This window comes from Herpailurus yagouaroundi, unplaced genomic scaffold (assembly GCF_014898765.1).
Source record: "Herpailurus yagouaroundi ecotype Mexico unplaced genomic scaffold, PumYag 215, whole genome shotgun sequence".
NCBI lineage: Eukaryota > Metazoa > Chordata > Mammalia > Carnivora > Felidae > Herpailurus > Herpailurus yagouaroundi.
Window position 1 is genome coordinate 8,502,435 of NW_024412446.1, and position 19,884 is coordinate 8,522,318.

The window sequence follows — 19,884 nt, forward strand, 5'->3', positions numbered from 1 at the left end:
CTCCTGAGGCAAGAGAAATAAAAGCAAAAATAAACTACTGGGACTACATGAAAATAAAAATCTTCTGCACAGCAAAGGAAACAATCCACAAAACAAAAAGGCAACCTACTGAATGGAAGAAGATATTTGCAGATAACATATCTGATAAAGGCTTAGTATCCAAATTATAAAAAGAACTTCTGCAATTCAACACGCAAAAAACAAATAATCCAATTAAAAATGGGCAGAAGACATGAACAGACATTTCTCCAAAGAAGACAGATGGCCAATAGACACATGAAAAAATGCTCAACATCATTCATCATCAGGGAAATGCAAATCAAAACTACAATGAGCGATCACATTACACCTGTCAGAATGGCTAAAATTAACAACACAAGAAACAAGTGCTAGCAAGGATGAGGAGAAAAAGAAACCCTTGTGCACTGTTGGTAGGAATGCAAACTGGTGCAGCCACTCTAGAAAACAAGTATGGAGCTCCGTTCCTCAAAAAAGTTAAAAATAGAACTACCCTATGATCTAGCAATTGCACTACTGGGTATTTACCCAAAGAATACGAAAACACTAATTCAAAGGGATATGTGCACTCCTATGTTTATTGCAGCATTATTTACAACAGCCAAATTATGAAAGCATCCCTAATGCGCATCAATAATGAATGGACAAAGAAGATGTATGTATTTCTACATATAATATGGCCACAAAATCTTGTGGTTTGCGACAACATGGATGGAGTTAAAGAGTATGATGCCAAGTGAAATAAGGCAGTCAGAGAAAGACAAATACCATATGACTTTACTCATATATGGAATTTGAGAAACAAAACAAATGAGCAAAAGGGAAAAAAGAGAGAGAGAGAGAGACAAACCAAGAAACAGACTCTCAAGTATAGAGAACTGGTTATCAGAGGGAAGGTAGTGGGGGGATGAGTGAAATAGATGAAGGGGATTAAGATGTGCACTTATCTTGATGAGCACTGAGTAATGTATAGAATTTTTGAATCACTATATTGTACATCTGAAATGAACACTGTATGTTAACTATACTAGAATTATATATCCATATATATATGGATATATTTCGTAACCCACTATTAAAGCAGCAGTTGGATCAGATTTCTTATCAACTGGAAGAGCCAAACTTTCTACTGATCAGAGGTACTGATTTCTAAATACCAGTTATTCCTGGGATGGGGCTGAGGTGGTTTGAGATAGGATGGAACGAACAGGACTCTACTTAAATTTTGCCCCTAATTTTGACCTAAAAAACTTTTTAAAATTTTTTCTAATTTCTTTTCAATGCTTTTGAAAGTTGTGTGTGTGTGTGTGTGTGTGTTTGCGTGTGTGTGTGTGTTTAGTACTCTCTACACCCAACGTTGGGCTCAAACTCATAACCTGAGATCAAGAGTCGCATGCTCTTGCAATTGAGCCAGGCACACGCCCCCCCCCCCCAAATATTTTTGAATTGTAGTAAAACATACATAATATAAAATTGATCATTTTAGCCACTGTAAGTGTACAATTCAGTGGCATTAAGTACTTGTGCAACCATCACCACCATCCATCTCCAGAATTTTGCATCTTCCCAAACAGAAACTTTGCCCCCATTAAATAATAATTCCCCATTTCTCCCTTTCCCCAGTCCCTGGGAACCTCTTTTCCACTTTCTGTCTCTATAAATTTGCCTATTTAGATAACCCATATAGGTGGAACCTTACAATATTTGCTCTTTTGAGTCTGGCTTATTTCATTTAGCCTAAAAATTTCAAGGTTCAACCATATTGCATCATTTTACGACTGAATAACATTCCGTTGCACAGATAGACCACATTTTACTTATTCATTCATCTGTTGGTGGATATTTGGGTTGTTGCCACTTTTTGGCTATTGTGAATAATGCTATGATGAACATTGGTGTCCAAGTATCTGTTTGAGTCCCTGCTTTCCATTCTTCTGGGAATATACATCTGGGAGTGGAATTGCCCTAATTTTGTTGTTTTTTTTTTTTTCTTAATTTTTAACATGTTTATTTATTTTTGAGAGACAGAGAGAGACAGAGCGTGAGCAGGGGAGGGGCTGAGAGAGAGGGAGACACAGAATCCAAAGCAGGCTCACGAACCTTGAGATCATGACCTGAGCCGAAGTTGGCACTTAACCAACTGAGCCACCCAGGCGCCCCTAATTTTGGCTTTTAACCAAGTAAGCTTACCAGAGCAACACTCCTCTAGTTAAGATGAAGGACTGGATGTTAAGAACACGGAGGGTGAGAAAAACCTGGATGAAAGTTAGAATACAAACAGTTGAACAGTGTAAGACAACCAGCCAAGCACCCTCTGTACATAAATACATCATAACCAAATGGTGCAAGGAAGTCCACTAAATGGCCACAGGCTTTAATGCCTCCCCTCTGTTTCCACAGATGATCCACAGCTGTGTTGGTATCTCATGGTCTTCATCCAGGACCATAAGGATTCCAAACGACTTCCGCACCCCTCCATAGGAAGGACAGATGGGTCTACAGCTTGTACCTGGTCATGGTAAATTGGAACCAGGGCTGTGCCTGTACCTGTCACAGTATTTTTGGCAGTCAGCGAAGATGGCCTGTGGTGACACTAATGTATCACTTGCTAATGAGAACTTTGGAAAAGGCTGCAAGCTTAGTAATTTGCTGCCTGCCTTCTGACCACCTCTGAGAGGGCCTCTGGGCAGGGGCCCCCTAAATAGCATTGAAACTGTGCCAAGCCGTCACTGAATTCGTGAAATAAGCACTCGGCCCTGCTCACTTCTCTGGCATCAGTTTTTACTCACCCTGGACGGTGGGTGAATGGCTATTTTCAAAGCTGCTTCCTCTATCTAAAATGTTTCAAAACCCTTCTCCAGTGGGTCACTTGAGCACCCCCCTGTTCAGACGCACACTTGGCTGCCAGGAAGTGCCCATGAGAAGCACAGCTGCCTCGTATTCACCCTGGATGCCGTTCTCACATGGCTTGTGTGCCAGGCAGATGGCAGATGAGGCTCACCCTTATCTCCAAGAAGAAAAGAGAGGGAGGGGCGCCTGGGTGGCTCAGTCGGTTGGGCATCCGACTTCAGCTGAGGTCATGATCTCACAGATTGTGGGTTCGAGCTCCGCGTGGAGCTCTGTGCTGACAGCTCAGAGCCTGGAGCCTGCTTCGGATTCTGTGTCCCTCTCTCACTCTGCCCCTCCCCCGCTCGTTCTCTCTGTCTCTGTCTCTCTCTTTCTCTCTCTGTCTCTCAAGAATAAATAAACATTAAAAAAACTTTTTTTTTTTAAGAGAGGGAGAATGTTTTTAAAATCAGCCTCCTCTGCCTAGGGGAGAAAGAAATAGAATGGAATAGTGAATTCTTGGTAATGGAAGAGCTCCTTGAGGACCCTTAGCTCAACCCAGAGCAGATAATTTTGCTTGCCAATCCCTCTTCTTCTGCCAACAGCACCCTGACTTCTCATGGGAAATTAACCCATCCCTGGTTCTCAGCCAAGTGGTTTAGGTACAATTAACCCCACCCCCAGTTCCAGGGATGGATTCTGATTAGCCTAAGACAGAGTGTCACAGCCTCTGGATGTAGTAACGTAGTTAGCCTGAGCCAATAAGATGCAAGGGAATGATTGCTGGGCTTTCTGGCATACTTCTTTGAGAGAAGTATGCAAATAAGGGAAGATGTAGCCTCAGGAGTGCCTGGCAGCCATTTTGCCACCATGAGGGAGAACAATGCCTGAGATTAAAGCCAGTGCCGAGGATGATGAGAAACCAAGAGAAGGTGGGTCCTGGGCACATTGTTTGAACCCATAGCAAGCCCCACCTGACGTTAGCCCCATCTCTGAACTGTTCAGTTATGTGAGCCAACAAATGACCTTTAATTTTTAAGCCATTTTGAGTTCAGCTTCTGTTATTTGCAACATAAAGCTGTCCAGCTAATTCAAGCCTCCATAACCAATACTACAATAAATATAGTTCTTCCAGTAAGGAAAAAAAAAATTCTTAGCTGTTTCTATGACATATTACTAGATGTTCAGCAGAGTATAGGGCAAGAGTATGGAAGGAGGCAGTTTGGTATCATCCCGAGGGAGAGAGACTGCCGATGACTACTTACTCGTGAGGAGAGATGCTGTGCCCAGGTGACAGTATTAGGGCATTAGCGCCATTCCCGTACAAAGCAGAGAAAGAAGGCAAGCCTATCTGAATCTTATCTCCCCCTACTCTCCCCATTTCCTCTCTGAAAAATGAGGATGTTGGGTTTTGTGAGCTCTGAGGCCTATCCAGCTCCAGCAATCTATGCGTCTTTGTTCCTGTATAAAGAACCCAAGCTTTGGAACTTCACATGCCCAAGTTCAGATTCTGCTGGGATCAGCTGAGCAACTTCAGTCAAGTTACTTAACCTCTCTGAGCATTGGTTTCCTTAGTTATAAAATGGGGATATTGAGGGGCACGTGGCTGGCTCAGTCGGTTGAGCACATGACTCGATCTTGGGGTTGTGAGTTCAAGCCCCACGTTGGGGGGTTTACTTAAAAAGCTTACTTAAAAATAAAATAAATTTGGGGCAACTGGGTGGTTCAGTTGGTTGAGTGTCCGACTTCAGCTCAGGTCATGATCTCACAGTTTGTGAGTTTGAGCCCTGCATCAGGTTCTGTGCTGACAGCTCGGAGCCTGGCGCCTATTTCGGATTCTGTGTCTCCCTCTCTCTCTCTCTGCCTCCCCTGCTCATGCTCTGTCTGTCTCTCTCTCTCTCTCAAGAATAAACAAAAAATTAAAATGAAAAAAAATTAAAATTAAAACGTGAAATACATTAAATAAATTTAAAAAAAATGGGGACATTAATTGTACCTTCTACAAAATGACTTTTGTGAGAACTAAATGAAATCCCGTGTATGAAGGTGCCAGCACAGTGCCTGGCATGTACTATACACCCTGTAAATGTCAGCTCTTCCTACCCCCTCCCACTGCCCTTCTCTGTAAATCTAGGACAAGGGGTCAGCAATTCCCGGCCAGCAGACCAAGTCTAGCTCTTGCTTTTGTAACTAAAACTTTACTGGAATACAGATATGCTGTTTCATTGGGTATTATCTATGGCTGCTTTCTAGCTATGATTTGAGTAGCTGGGACAGAGACTGTAAGGCCCAAAATGTTTACTTCTGGACCTTTACAGAACAGCTTGCTGTCTCTTGATGTGGAACCTGAGGCCTGAACTAGAAGAAGGAATTGCAGTCATCAGTCTGCAGGTAGGGAAAATATCGAGAAGGTATGAAGGAATGCCTCCATGCTACTGGGCCTCCCATGCTGACTCTGTAGGCAGGTGAACTTTCCTGCTGAGGGTAGTGGCCAGTCTTTGAGGAGAATGCTACAGGGCAGGAAAAAGAAGTCCCAATGGAATAGTTGAAGATTGGGTCAGATTGAAACCTTCCCAGGCATCTGAGGAAAGGGGCCAAAAGGGAGGTTGTCTCTTTAGACATCACATACATATACACGCACGTGCGCACACACACTGCTCAAGGAAATTACCAAAGTGTGGTTTTGTTGCTTTTCTTCTCTTCTCTTTTCTTTTCTTAGTTTATTTATTTTGAGAGAGAGAGAGAGGCAGAGAGAGAGGGAGAGAGAGAATCCTAAGCAGGCTTTGCACTGTCAGCGCAGAGCCCAATGTGGGGCTGGAACTCACGAACTGTGAGATCATGACCTGAACCAAAGTCAGACACTTAACTGACGGAGCCACACAGACACCCCTTTTAAGTACCAAAAAAAAGTAAACGTTGCAATAGATCTCAGTTCTGCTCTGGTGTGGAGAAGAAACCACTTCCTGTGGGCGTGGCATTTTCAGTGGGCATGGTATCTGGAAAGGATTCCCAACACCAGGGTCGCAAGTTATCAGTTGATCTCGGGATGCTTGGGTGGCCCCAGCTCTGGACATTTGGAATTGAGCTAATGTCGCAAGCAGGTTATACCTGACCCACCGTCCAGAGCGATTTACAGTTTTCTGTGCACATGTAACTGAGCAAAAGTCACGTTCCACAGATCTATCTGTTGCTTTTCCCGGGGGTAAGACCCCATGACTGCCCTTAAGGTCAAGTGCCACATGCACTCCTCTGAGCTGCGTGTCACTTGGCAACTTCCCTTCTTCCCCAAACAGCAAACATGAGGCATACGTGCCGCTGAACAATGTGTTGTTTTTCTTAGCGAGAGGCACCTGGTTGGGTGAGGTCAGGGGCCTCGGGGGCCCCATCCGAGTAACAAAATACCTCTGGGCAGTTTTTTTTTGTTTGTTTCGGTTTTTCGTTTGTTTGGTTTTTGCCTTTGCTCTGTGAGAGAAGCTCACCTCTGTGTATCCCATTTTCTTCCCAGATCTCAGGGCTGGAGATCATTCCCCCCACCTCACTGGAGAGGTAGCTTTGATTAACTTGCCCTTTGTCCTTCACCCTCTTCCTGTTTGCCTCTCTCTCTGGGACACCTAAACTCGCTCATGGCCACACCATTTTTTTTTTTTTTTCACGTGTTAACCCTTTCAAGCCTTGTCACTGTCTTAGGAAGTTGGTAGTACTATGATCCTTATTTTACAGATGAGGAAACCAAGGCACAAGTGACTAGTCCAAGGCCACACAGCTAGTAAAGGGCAGGGGTGATAGTCAAGCCCAGGCGGTCTGGTGCTTTTCTGCTGCTCCGGACTCCACATGCCACACATGCACACATGCACACACACACACACACACACACACACACACACACACATCCCACACACACTCTCCTGATCCTCACTGATCTGGACCGAGCTGCTGGAAGCAGGACATGAGCTGGGCTTCTGCGTCGTGTGCATTGCCTCTCTCGGACATCATGACACCCTTTCCTGCCAGGCTCTGCTCCGCCCAGGGCCGCCTGCGTTACCTGATGGCAGGTCTCACCCTCTTAAGATGCTCACACAGTCTGCACTGATCTAACCCCAACTCCTCCGGATCTGGGCCGGGCAGCTGTAACTCTTCAGTACCCTTGGGTGCTTCCTGAGCGTAGGAGGTTCTAAGCTCCTTGGGTGTGAGTCCTCTGCCAGTGCCACCAGAGAGAAGCTTGCTGGTGTAGACTGGGACCATCCACCACCAGTCCTGACCTGGGAACCCAGATGAAAGGAAATGGATGGCTGCTTCTAAACTTGGAGGTCTCAGTGCACAAACGCGGAAGGGGTTACAAACCTTGCCTTAAGCATGGTAGGAATTTCAAATCATTTGCTCCAATTTCTCCATTTTACAGATGAGGAAACTGAGGGCTAGATGTGGTTTCCCCAAGACACCAGCTGGCCAACCCCAGGACTGCTAGTCTAGCCCCGGGTCTTGTTCTCCACCTTCAGTGGTGAAGCACATCATCATTAGTGGGCCATGCTGGCACCAAGTGAGGGCAGGCATTTGGTCTGGCTTTCCTCAGAACACAGTCTTTCTTGCGGAAGAAATGTTGACACGGGGCAATGACTGTCACCCTCTCATTCTGTCTCGTCTCAGAATGCCAAGGCCTGCAGGGTGCTGAGTGGTACATTAGATAATTTCAGGTGATACCTGCTTTATTATTTTAAGAGTAATGTACAGGGGCACCTGGGTGGCTCAGTCAGTTGAGCGTCTGACTTCGGCTCAGGTCATGATCTCGCAGTTCGTGAGTTTGAGCCCCGCAATGGGCTCTGTGCGGACAGCTCAGAACCTGGAGCCTGCTTTGGATTCTGTGTCTCCCTGTCTCTCTTCTCCTCCCCCGCTCGCGCTCTCTCTCTTTCTCAAAAATAAACATTAAAAAAAAAAAAAGAGTAATGCACTTATGTTAATGTGCAGTAGGGAGGTGTATAAGATATAACTAGACACCAAATCTATTCATGTTTATTATGCCCTATATGACTGCAGAAGAGAGGGCTCGATGGGGCACCTGGCTGGCTCAGTCAGAAGAGTGTGCAACTCTTGATCTCAGGGTTGTGAGTATGAGCCCCACGTTGGGTGTAGAGATTACTTAAATAAAAACTTAAAGAGAAAAGATGGAGCTCAGTAACTAAAAATACAGTCAGTAAATAAGAGCATGGGGGATTTGTTAATTGGGAAGTTTGGGAAAGGCTGTTGTGGAGAATACCAGCAATCTGAGGGAAGAGGCTTAAACCAGGGACCTGCCTATAATGAAAAGACACACCCTCAGCCTCACTAATTACCGACCAAATGTAGCTAAATTTAGAACAACATACAATTTTTCACCTTTCAGACTGGTAAAGACTATATCGTTGTTCTCACCCCAGCAGCACACACACTAAATTTAGAATGCTACAGAGAGGATTGGGACAGTCCCTGGGTACAGGTGACACGCAGATTAATGATAACTCCCATGAGGCTGTTGTGTGAGTAATCAGGCTGGTGTTATTGAGAACACGAGCTCTTTTTTGGAAGGAAAAAGGCGAAGGAGAATAAGTAGAAACTCTGTCATCCTGAATATTAGCTGGAAAAATCACCATAAAGTCATTGTGGGGCAACCGATCAGGCGGAGGCCGCCGTGGTGCGCGGTGGAAGGATTCACCGGAGGCAGAACAAGGAGCCAGAAGTTTATTGAATACACCATGAGGGAGCAGCAGGCAGGACAGGGAGGGAGAGACTGCCAGGAAGCAGGGGGAAGGGGGGCTGTAGTTAAGGGGGAAAGTGAGGAGGTATGGGAACTTATGAAATTTTCGTTTTTCGGCACCTGTGCCTGGGAATAAGTAGCCCATTGGTCAGCTGGGGCTTATGGCTATTTTGAGGTGGGTCACCTAATAGGCCTGTCTGTACTCAGGCTCACCGTGCACCCTTTTCCCTTACTCAGGCCTCCGTTGCTCATGTTGGTTGCCTAAAAGCGGCCTCTACGCTCATGATGTAGTTTTAATATATATTTCCTGGGGCACCTGGATGGCTCAGTCAGTTAAGCGTCTGACTGTTGATTTTGGCTGAGGTCATGATCCCATGGTTCATGAGTTGGAGCCCCACATCCGTCTCTCTGCTGTCAGCACAGAGCCCACTTCTGATCCTCAGTCTCCCTCTCTCTGCTGTTCTCCTGCTCGCACTCTCTCTCCTTCAAAAATAAAATAAACATTAATTAATTAATTTATTTATTTATTTTAATGTTTATTTTTGAGAGAGAGAGACAGACAGAGCGTGAGTGGGGGTGGGGGCAGAGAGAGAAGGAGAAACAGAATCTGAAGCAGGCTCCAGGCTCTGAGCTGTGCGCACAGAGCCCATTGTGGGGCCCACACCCACAAACTGCGAGAGTATGACCTGAGCGGAAGTCAGATGCTTAACCAACTGAGCCATCCAGGCCCCCTGAAAAAAATAAAATAAACATTAAATAAGCAAGTAAGTAAATATATAAATATTTCCTAACTTTTTCCACTGAAAAGACCTATAAATGATGACTAACGCAATATAAATAAACACCTCTAACACCTTAACTGGCATCTCCAAATGCCATTTCCCACTAAAAGGAACTGGGGCTTTTTTGGAAAAATGGCTGATTTTATGCCTGGGATGGGAAATACAACAGACAAGATAAGCCTGGAACATCTTTTCAACCAAGAAACCAACAAAGCTATCAAAGGCCTTTAGACTGATGTCAAAAAGTCTAGAAACCCATGCTTGAAGAGGCTTCTGTTGGCCAAAGATGGGACAATTCGAACATCAGTAAAGATAATTACAGTGGAACAAAATGCATAAGTATATTTAAATCCCTGAATTCATTATTATACTAAAAACAAAACAAAATAAAACCTCATCACGGCCAATCAAGGACACTAGTAAACCAATTCATTTTATTTACTCATTTTTAAGATTTTATTTTTAAGTAGTCTCTACACCCAACATGGGGCTTGAACTCACATCCAAGATCAAGAGTCGCACGCTCCACTGACTGTGCCAGCCAGGTGCCCCTACACCAACTCATTATTTTATAGTATCGTATTTTTTTAAAGTAGGTTATACGCCCAGCATGCAGCCCAACACAGGGCCCGAACTCATGACCCTGAGATCACGACCTGAGCCAAGATCAAGTCAACTCATTATTTTAAAAATATTGGAAATAAAGGTAAAGATTCAAGCGTCTATCATGTTTCCTGTATGAACTGTACCACTGGATAACCAAATGGGTGATGAAGGAACGTTTCTCTTTATAGACATTTTCCAGCTTCTAAATGAAGAAGTGATGGTATAATACCATTTGCAATAATCGTCAATGGTTGCTAACATCACAAGAAGAAACGTGACCAGACACGAGGACATTTTTCCAAAGAAGCTATTCAAATGGCCATCCATATGAATAGGTGCTTAGCATCACTAAAGCGTTAGGGAAATGCAAATCAAAACCACAATGAGACATCACCTGTTAGGATGTCTGTTCTCAAAAAGATGAGATAACAGATGTAAGTAAGCTATGGAGAAAAGGAAACCCCAACCATTGTTGTTAGGAATGTAAATTGGTACAGCCACTATGGAAAATATTAGGGGTGGTCCTCAAAAAATTAACAATAGAACTACCACATGATCCAGCAATTCCACTTCTGGGTATATATCTAAAGGAAATGAAATAGCCATTTCGAAAGATATTTGCTCTCCCATGTTCGTTACTAATACATGCTACAACATGGATGAACCTAGAAAATGTTATGTTAAGTGAAAGCAGTCAGAAAGGTCCAGAAGAGGCAAATCCCTAGAAACAGAAAGCAGATTAGTGGTTGCCTAGGGCTAGGGGCTAGTGGGTTGGGAGAATATAGGGAATGACTAGTAACGTGCATGAGATTTCTATTTATTTATTTTTAAGTTTATTTATTTAATTTGAAAGAGAGCAAGCGGGGTAGGGGCAGAGACAGAGACAGGAGAGAGAGAATCCCAAGCAGGCTCCGCACTGCCAGGGCAGAGCCCCATGTAGGGCTCAAACTCATGAACCGTGAGATCATGACCTGAGCCGAAATCAAGAGTCAGATGCTTAACCAACACAGCCACCCAGGTGCTCAGAGATTTCTTTTTAGAGTGTTGAAGGTATTCTGGAAATAAATAACAGGAAGGTTATACGACTGAGAAAATATACTAAAAATCACTGCACTGTATACTTTAAAATGGCAAGATTTGGGGCGCCTGGGTGGCGCAGTCGGTTAAGCGTCTGACTTCAGCCAGGTCACGATCTCGCGGTCCGGGAGTTCGAGCCCCGCGTCAGGCTCTGGGCTGATGGCTCAGAGCCTGGAGCCTGTTTCCGATTCTGTGTCTCCCTCCCTCTCTGCCCCTCCCCGGTTCATGCTCTGTCTCTCTCTGTCCCAAAAATAAATAAATGTTGAAAAAAAAAATAAAAAAAATAAAAAAAATAAATAAAATGGCAAGATTTATAGCCTATGAATGGGATCTCAGTAAAAAAAAATCAAAACAAAAACATAAAAGCCCATAATGAGTTTACAATAAAATTACTAGAACCAATGTGTAAGTTTAGCAAGTTCTCAAGATACAGAGTCAATATACGAAAAACAATTATAAGGTTACATACCAGCAACGAACAATTAGAACATGAAATAATAGGCAATCCCATTTACAATAGCATCAAGAAAAATAAAGTACTTAGAAATTAAGCAAAAGTTGTGCAAACCTATACACTGAAAATGTGAAACATTGCTAAAAGCAATTGAAGAAGACCTTAACGAATGGGGAGTTATATAACACTGAGTTCCTAGTTTGGAAGACTTAGTGTTGTTAAGATGACAGTTCTCCCCAAATGTATCTGCACATTCAATGAAATCCCAGTCAAAATCCAAACAGACTTTTCTGAAAAACTGACAAACTGATTTTAAGATTTATACCAAAAGGCAAGCAGGACCTAGAAATAACCAAGACAATTTTTTTTTAATGTTTATTTACTTTTGAGAGAGACTGAGTGCGAGCTGGGGAGGGGCAGAGAGAGAGGGAGACACAGAATCCAAAGCAGGCTCCAGGCTCTGAGCCATCAGCACAGAGCCCAATGCGGGGCTCAAACCCACAAACTGCGAGATCATGACCTGAGCCAAAGTGGGACGCTTACCTACCTGACTGAGCCACCCAGGCACCCTCAAGACAAAATTTTAAAAGGACTATTAGGAAGCTTTCACTACCTGATTCAAGACCTATTATAAAGTTGTGGTAAGAAAACAGCATGATATTGCTGTGAAAATAGACATATACATCAATAGAACAGAATGGAATCTACCAATAGTTCCACACTTATATGGTCAATTGACTTTTTACAAAGCTGCCAAAGTAATTAGGTGTAAAAAAGAATCTTCTTACTAAATGGAGCTTCAACAATTGGATACTCACATGGAAAGAAATAACCCCTCCCCTGACCCTGTATCACACCCCTAAATTAACTAAAAGTGGATTAGAGGCTGAAACACCAGTCCTAACACTATTAAACTTCTAGAAGAAAACATAGGAGAAATCTTTGTGGTGTTGGGTTGGGCAAAGATTTCTTAAATAGGTCACAAAAAGTGCAAAAAAATTTATCAACTGTAAATCTTATATATATATATATATATGTATATATATATATATATATATACACTATATAATATAAACTGTAAAAAAATTAATGACCTGTATGTACTTCATCAAAATAAATGTTCACTGTCTACAAGTCACAGATAAGAAAATGAAAAGGCAAGCCACAGACTAGGAGACAATTATTTGTGACACACATCTGACAAAAGGCTGGAAGAATGAATATAAAGAACTATTACAACTCAATTATGAGAAGACAAACATCCAGGGGCCACCTGGGTGGCTCAATCAGTTGAGAGTCCTAGTCTTGATTTCAGCTCAGGTCATGATCCCAGAGTCATGGGATTGAGCTCTGCTTCCAGCTCCACACTGAATGTGGAGCCTGCTTGAGATTTTGTTTCTCTCTCCCTCTGCCTCCCTCCCCCACTTGCTCTCTCTCCCTCTAAAATAAAAAAATAAATAAAAATTTAAAAAAAGGAAATATCCTTAAAAAAAAAAAGGCAAGGATCCGATATAAAACGAACAAAAAGTTATGTACAGACACTTCACAAAGAATATATACAAATGGCCAACAAGCACATGAAAAGATGCTATACATCACTAGTCATCAAAGCAATATAAACGAAAACCACGATGAGATAACATTACACAGCCTCTAAATGTAAAATGAAAAGATTGTACCAAGTGTTGGAGTGGATGTACAGCAATGAGACCCTCATACCTTGCTGGTTGCAGTGGAAAACGGTACGACCACTTTTCAACGTCATTGTAGGGCAGAATCTTAACAAGTTAAACATACAGTTGTCATACAGCCCAACAGTCCCACTCCTGTATGGCCACACAAAACAACCCACATGTCCATCAACTGGAGAATGGATGAACAAATAGGGGTGTATTCATAGTATGGAATCTGACTCAGCAATAAAAAGGAAGGAGTGATCTAAACTTTACCAACTCTCTTAATCTCATCAAACGATAATCCGTTTATCTGCAAAATGATGAGAATACTTTTGTCACAGCGCCTATGAGGGCGCTATGAGGGTTGAAATGGATAAAGTACATTAAGGTGCCTATTCTCAATGGGAGGGAGAGGGGGTGGAGAGAGGAATGAAATATAAATATATATTTATATAATATAATATATTATATATTATATATATATTATATATATAATAATAATATAATTATTATATAATTATATATATAATATATAAAAATATATAAAATATATATTATATAATTATATATATAATAATTATTATATAATAATAATATATTATTATATATAGTATATATAATATATAAAATAATATATGAATATATATTTATAAATATATAAATACACCCAACATAGATGAAGCTCAAAAACACTATGCTACGTTTCAGCACTCAACCTCCAAAAACTGCATTCATTCATATAAAATTACAGAAACGGAAAATTACAGTGATAAAAATTACAGAAAACTAGTTGTTTGGGACTGGTAGTCAGGAAGAGGGATAGACTGCAAAAGAGCAAGAGGGAACATTTAGGGGCTCCTGGGTGTCTCAGTCAGTAGAGCGTGTGACTCTTGATCTTGGCATTGTGAGTTTGAGCCCCATGTTGGGTGCAGAGATTACTAAAAAAAAAAAAAAAAAAAAAAAAAAAAAAAAAAAACAATTTTGTTGTAAGGGGGCGGCGTAAAATTTTTTTTTTTGTGGAGATTAAAGGATTTTTTAAAATTACAAAAATAAAGAAAGCTGCATACACAAAAAAAAGGATTATTTGTAGAAATACAAAGCTAAACCATAAATAAAATACTGGTGTGGGTTCTATTCCTGAATTCTGAATGAATTGCTGTCAGAAGGAGTCCAAGACTGGATAGTCTGAATAGCTCTCCGGTTATTCTAAGGGAGTATTCTTTCATTAGAGGAAGCAAGCCCAGTGGAGAAACTGCTCAAAGGCCCCCAGGCACTTTTTCCTGTGTTCACACCTTTAGCATTCAAGATTCAGGTCACTCCCCAGCCCAACTCCTCCCCAGGTCATCCCTCTGCTTCTAGTTGCGCTCTGCTCCAATTCTCCTCCCTAGTCCAAGTTCCCAGCCCTTTCATACTAACCTCAGATAATCCTGAAGAAAGCAAGGGGAGGTACTTCACACTGAAGTGTGAATGACTAATAGTCAAATCTTATATTTCCATAGAGGCTGCTTCTTAATCTAAAGGAATATTTTATTTTTTATAAGTTATTTTTCTTTAATTTTTTTAATGTTTATTTATTTTTGAGGGGAGGAGGGGCAGAGAGAGAAGGAGGCACAGAATCCAAGGCAGGTTCTAGGCTCTGAGCTGTCAGCACAGAGCCTGACATGGGGCTTGAACCCACAAACTGCGAGATTGTGACCTGAGCTGAAGTTGGATGCTAAACTGACTGAGCCACTCAGGTGCCCCTAAAGGAATATTTAAAAATTTTTTTAACATTTATTTATTTTTGAGACAGAGAGAGACAGAGCATGAACGGGGGAGGGTCAGAGAGAGAGGGAGACACAGAATCCGAAACAGGCTCCAGGCTCTGAGCTGTCAGCACAGAGCCCGAAGCAGGGCTCGCGCTCACATACCATGAGATCGTGACCTGAGCCGAAGTTGGACGCCCAACCGACTGAGCCACCCAGGCGCCCCGAAAGGAATATTTTAAAAAGCAGAGCTCCAGAGCACCTGGGTGACTCAGTCGGTTAAGCGGTTAAGCATCCAAGTTTTGATTTTGGCTCAGGTCATGATCTCAAGGTTCGTGACATCGAGCCCCCTATTGGGCTCTGTGCTGACAGTGGGGAGCCTGCCAGGGATTCTGTCTGTCTCCCCGCCTCTCTACCCTTCCCTCGCTCGCATTCTCTCTCAAAATAAATAAATAATTCTTGTTTTATAAAAAAAAAAAACTTGGATGATGCAGAGCTTCTAACATCATGAACTCAGAATTAAGTTCCCACTCATCCTTCAGGTCAGGGTGGTCCTGCTTTAAGATATCATAGGATAGGGGCACCTCGCTGGTTCAGTTGGTAAAAATGTGCAACTCTTGATCTCAGGGTCGTGAGTTCTAATCCCATGTTGGGTACAGAGATTACTTAAAAATAAAAATCTTAAGAAAAAAAAAAAAAGGATGGCATAGGGTAGAGGTTCAAGGATCCAGGTGGAGTACTAATCATTCACTCAATCATCATTTATCTATTCACTCCGCAGATGTGTACTGGGTATTGGCTGTTTGGCACCACATTAGGTGCTGTGGCAGTTGGAGGAATAAGAGGTGCCAGCTGGCCAGAGCCAGGATTTCCTCAAGGAGCTGTGGAATTTATTAGAGTATGGTGTGACCGATGCTGGAACCAAAGTAAATCCCTCTGCAGATAAGCATGCCCAGGGAAGGGAAGGCTTTGGAGAGAAAGTCACAGGTGAGCTGGGCTTGCATAGGTGAAAAAGGATCTCACCAGGTAGAGGAGGAAGCAGCACAGAGAAAGAAGGACAAGAGACCAAGGAGGAGCTGGGGGAATGGTGAAGCATCTTGTGCAGCTGTATCAGAGAGGGCATGGGAGGCTGGAGTATGTCTTAGTGTAGGGAACAGAGGGGGACATGGGGAATGACACAGGGACCTGGTACAAGTATTCTAGTCAGATTATCCCAGAAAGTGGAAGTGAGGGAGACAGACAAAAAGGAAAGCCAATAGAGAGCTCGTTATGGGTTGGTTACCATGGTGAACAACTGGGGCTCCTTCCTGTTGGCCCGCTGAGTACACCTCAGAAATGTCCTCCAAAGATGGGACCTGGGACTTCATTAAGCAGCTCACATTTCCGCACTGCACTGTGGGATGCCCCTGCGGATATTAACCTTCCCCTTAGAAGCTTCCTTCCTGGATGCCCTTGAGAGCTTTGTGACTTTGAAAACCAAAGCCCTGGGGCAGAAAAGTGGGAGAGTGGTAGCAGTGGGTGGCTTGAGGTGAGACCATGGCAGCCCTTGGGAAGGGCCCGCTGCAATCTGAAATGGGCCAAAGGGAGATGGCATGGGACACAAAAGGCATCTGCTCATAGGGTGACTCAGATTAAGGGACTGAATGGGTGCAGCAAGTGGGAGAAAAAATTCAGGAAATGGGAAAAGTAGGGTGGGGTCAGAGAGGATCCATTGTGAAGAGTCTTTTTGTGCCACATTACAAAGTTTACAGTTTATTTGCCAAACACTGGCACCTAATAGGTGCTCTATAGATATTTATCGAATAAATGAACGTTAATGACAGATGCACCCGGACCAAGCTTTAGAATCCAGCAGACTAGTGTGACTTTTTTTTTTTAATTTTTAAAGTTTATTTATTTTTAGCGAAAGAGAGAGGGCATGCAAGTGGGGGAGAGGCAGAGAGAGAAGGAGAGAGAGAGAGAGAAGGAATCCCTGGCAGGCTCAGCACTGTCAGCACAGAGCCCAACTCAGGGCTTAAACTCATGAAGCATGAGATCATGACCTGAGCTGAAGTCAGATGCTTAAGTGAGCCATACAGGTGCCTTAGCCATGTGACTTCTAACCTCTTTGATCTTCTATTTCTCTCTCTCTCTCTCTCTCTCTTTCTCTCTCTGAAGTAGCAACAATAATACCTTCTTTACAGGGTTGTTGTGAGGAATTAGATGAGATCAAAGATGTATGGCAACTAGAAGTATGGACTTAATAAATGTCAGCCACTCTACCCCTGCCCCCATGATGACCCCAAGCCAAGTAATAAACTGAACTACCCACCAGCTAGAGACAATGAAGGTTTCTCCTGGGATCTGTTTACAGAAGATATATGCTGGCATTTCCAGCTATATTGGTCCTCGTGGAAAAAATTAGTGGTATTAGTAACAACTTCCTTTGACCAAAAGGGAACCATATTGCTGTTTTAATTAAAGGACAGAGTTGAAACTATCCTCGTAGGGAATTTACAAACTCAGAAATTGATGCTTGTAGTAACTTACAGGATTTTTTTTTTCTTTGTACATTTAAATGTGTGTATCAAAACATCTTCCAATCAATATGCTGTTGACTGGACTCATCCATCCTTGCTGGGCTGCATTTCTCTACCATCCTGAAATTTTAACAGAGGCCAAGATGCTTGTGGACTCCGTTTTATGGAATAGCCCTGCACTGGCTGTCTGTAGGCATTGGGAGCTCCTCAGTCCTTCCCAGTGGACAAAAGAGATTGTGGCAGCCTCTGAGGAGGTCAGGGGAGAATATGAAGCAAAGGTGGGAGAGAGCAGCTTGAGGAACTAGGTGAAGGACTGAGAAATCACACAAACTGGGGAATACTCAATCAACATATTCTAAAACATATCTATTCCTTCAGTCTGGCACCAGACAAACACTATGATAAGTAATGCCACTGGCACACCAAATTTTTTTTAAAAGGGGGGGGGGGCGCCTGGGTGGCTCAGTTTGTTAAGCGTCCAGCTTCGGCTCAGGTCTATGAGTTCGAGCCCCGTGTGGGGCTCTGCTGACAGCTCAAAGCCTGGAGCCTGCTTCAGATTCTGTCTCCCTCTCTGTTCCTTCCCCACTCGCACTCAGTCTCTCTCTCTTTCTCTCAAAAATAAATAAATGTTAAATAAAAATTTTTTTAAAGAGAGAGAGAGAGAGAAAGAAGAAATAAAGGCTATTGGGAAAATGAGTAAACACGGAGTTTGTCAAGGAAGGAAATCCCGGAGTTGAGAAGCCTCTGTGGGAAGCACATTTGCTCCTAATCTGGAGTGATTCACAACTGGAGAAGCTGAGTAGGAACCACAAGGTGGAGACTCATTCATCTGTCTGTTCGTTCGTTTATTCATTTCTTTCATTCAATGATTATCAGTTATCTCTCTACCACATCCTGCAAGAAGCAGCAACAATACAAAAGTGGAAAAGGCACAAACCCTGCCCTTGAAGGCTCTAAAAGTAGGAGAAGCAAAAGATGTCACTAACAGTTATCATAAAGTGGAACAAGGGCAAAGATAAAGACATGTACTAGATGGACTGGTGACACAAGGAGGAGGGAGAGGGGCCAGAAAAGTCTTCTCAGAGGTGGAGATCCCTTGGCTGGGTCTTAAAGGCCATTGGAATCTCCCAGGCAGCAGAGAGTTGTGCCAAGTTGGAGGAAAAGTCACCCATAATAAGGGAGACACATCTTTGAGGTTAGCATGGAGTTGGTAAGTCTAAAGCATAGGAGGGAGGCAAGGACCATTTATGGGAGGACCTCCTGTGTCATGCAGAGTCTAGAGGCCATCCTGTAGGTAATGAGGGGCCACTGAAGGGTTTTGAGCAAAAGCATCACACTATCTCATTTGTGGCTAAGAACTATCTTCCTGGTGTCTTCCCAATAGCCAGCCTTGAGGGATGAGTTGAAAGGGATTGAAAAGTGGGAGTAGGATAGCCTGTTCAGACGGTTCAGGTGAGAGGAAAGTGGCAGGTGGCTACAGAGAAGGGGTTGCTGAGTTTAGCTCTAGTCCCCAAAGAGCTGTGTGGGCAGGAAGAATTTCCAGATGTCAAGTCTCTTAGAACATCAATTTCCTCATCCTTAAAATGAAGGAAATGTGAATCACCAATAAGGTCCTCTATTGCAGCAAGCACGAGACAGTTTATCAGGACCTCTCTCTGCAGAAAGTGGGTCCTCACCCAAGACCTAGAAAAGAGGAAGGGGGAGGGAGGCGGAGCTGGGAGCCCCCAATCCACCCCGCGTGAGTGCCAGCCTAGGCAACTGTCCCCAGGTCCCCCTTTCCTTCTCTAGGGGAATTGCGTGAGGCCAGAGAGAAGAAGTGGAGGGGCGCCTGGGTGGCTTCCTCAGTTAAGTAACTGACTCCTGGTTTAGACTCAGGTCATGATCTCATGGTTTTTGAGTTCCAGCCCCAAATCACGTTCAGTGCTGGCAACTCGGAGCCTGCTTGGGATTCTGTCCCCCCCCCCTCTGTCCCTCCCCCGCTCTCTTTCGCCCCCTCTCTCTCTCAAAAAGAAAAGAAGCCATGGAATGGGGGGGCCTTCTTAGATGCCCAAGTGTCTAAGGCTCCCGCTGCCATGGCTTGATTCAGTCAGCCGGGAGTACTCTCAGCTTTGAAGTCACAGGGGCCTCTAGCAGAGCCACTTGGAGCTGTCACCCTTGCCTATTCCTCCCCAGGAAAAGCTCTAGTGAGCAGTGGAGAGAACGCTTTAAAGGGACTCGCCAAAGAACAAAGTTCACTCCCCCGTTTTGGATTAAACAGCGCTGTGATCTTGGACACGTTAGTGCAGGGCGCTCAGTAACTCCCAGGTAAGGATAACTCCCCCGGTCGGCAGACCGCTCCTTTGACACCTGCCCTCGTCGCCGCGCCACATCGCCTTCCCCCCACCTTTGCCTTCCCGGTCCAAGGCGCGGCGCTGACTCTGGCCAGGAGAGGCTGCGGAGAGCCTGGCGGCGGG

At 43.6% G+C, this 19,884-nt stretch overlaps 1 long non-coding RNA gene across 1 annotated transcript; it reads left to right on the top strand.

The window, feature by feature from the left end:
* Positions 1-1,078: 1,078 nt before the first annotated feature.
* On the top strand, positions 1,079-19,833 carry LOC121017277 (uncharacterized). Its single transcript, XR_005784703.1, has 3 exons — positions 1,079-1,157; positions 5,163-5,235; positions 19,604-19,833. It is a non-coding gene; the product is annotated as an uncharacterized LOC121017277 (long non-coding RNA).
* Positions 19,834-19,884: the final 51 nt, after the last annotated feature.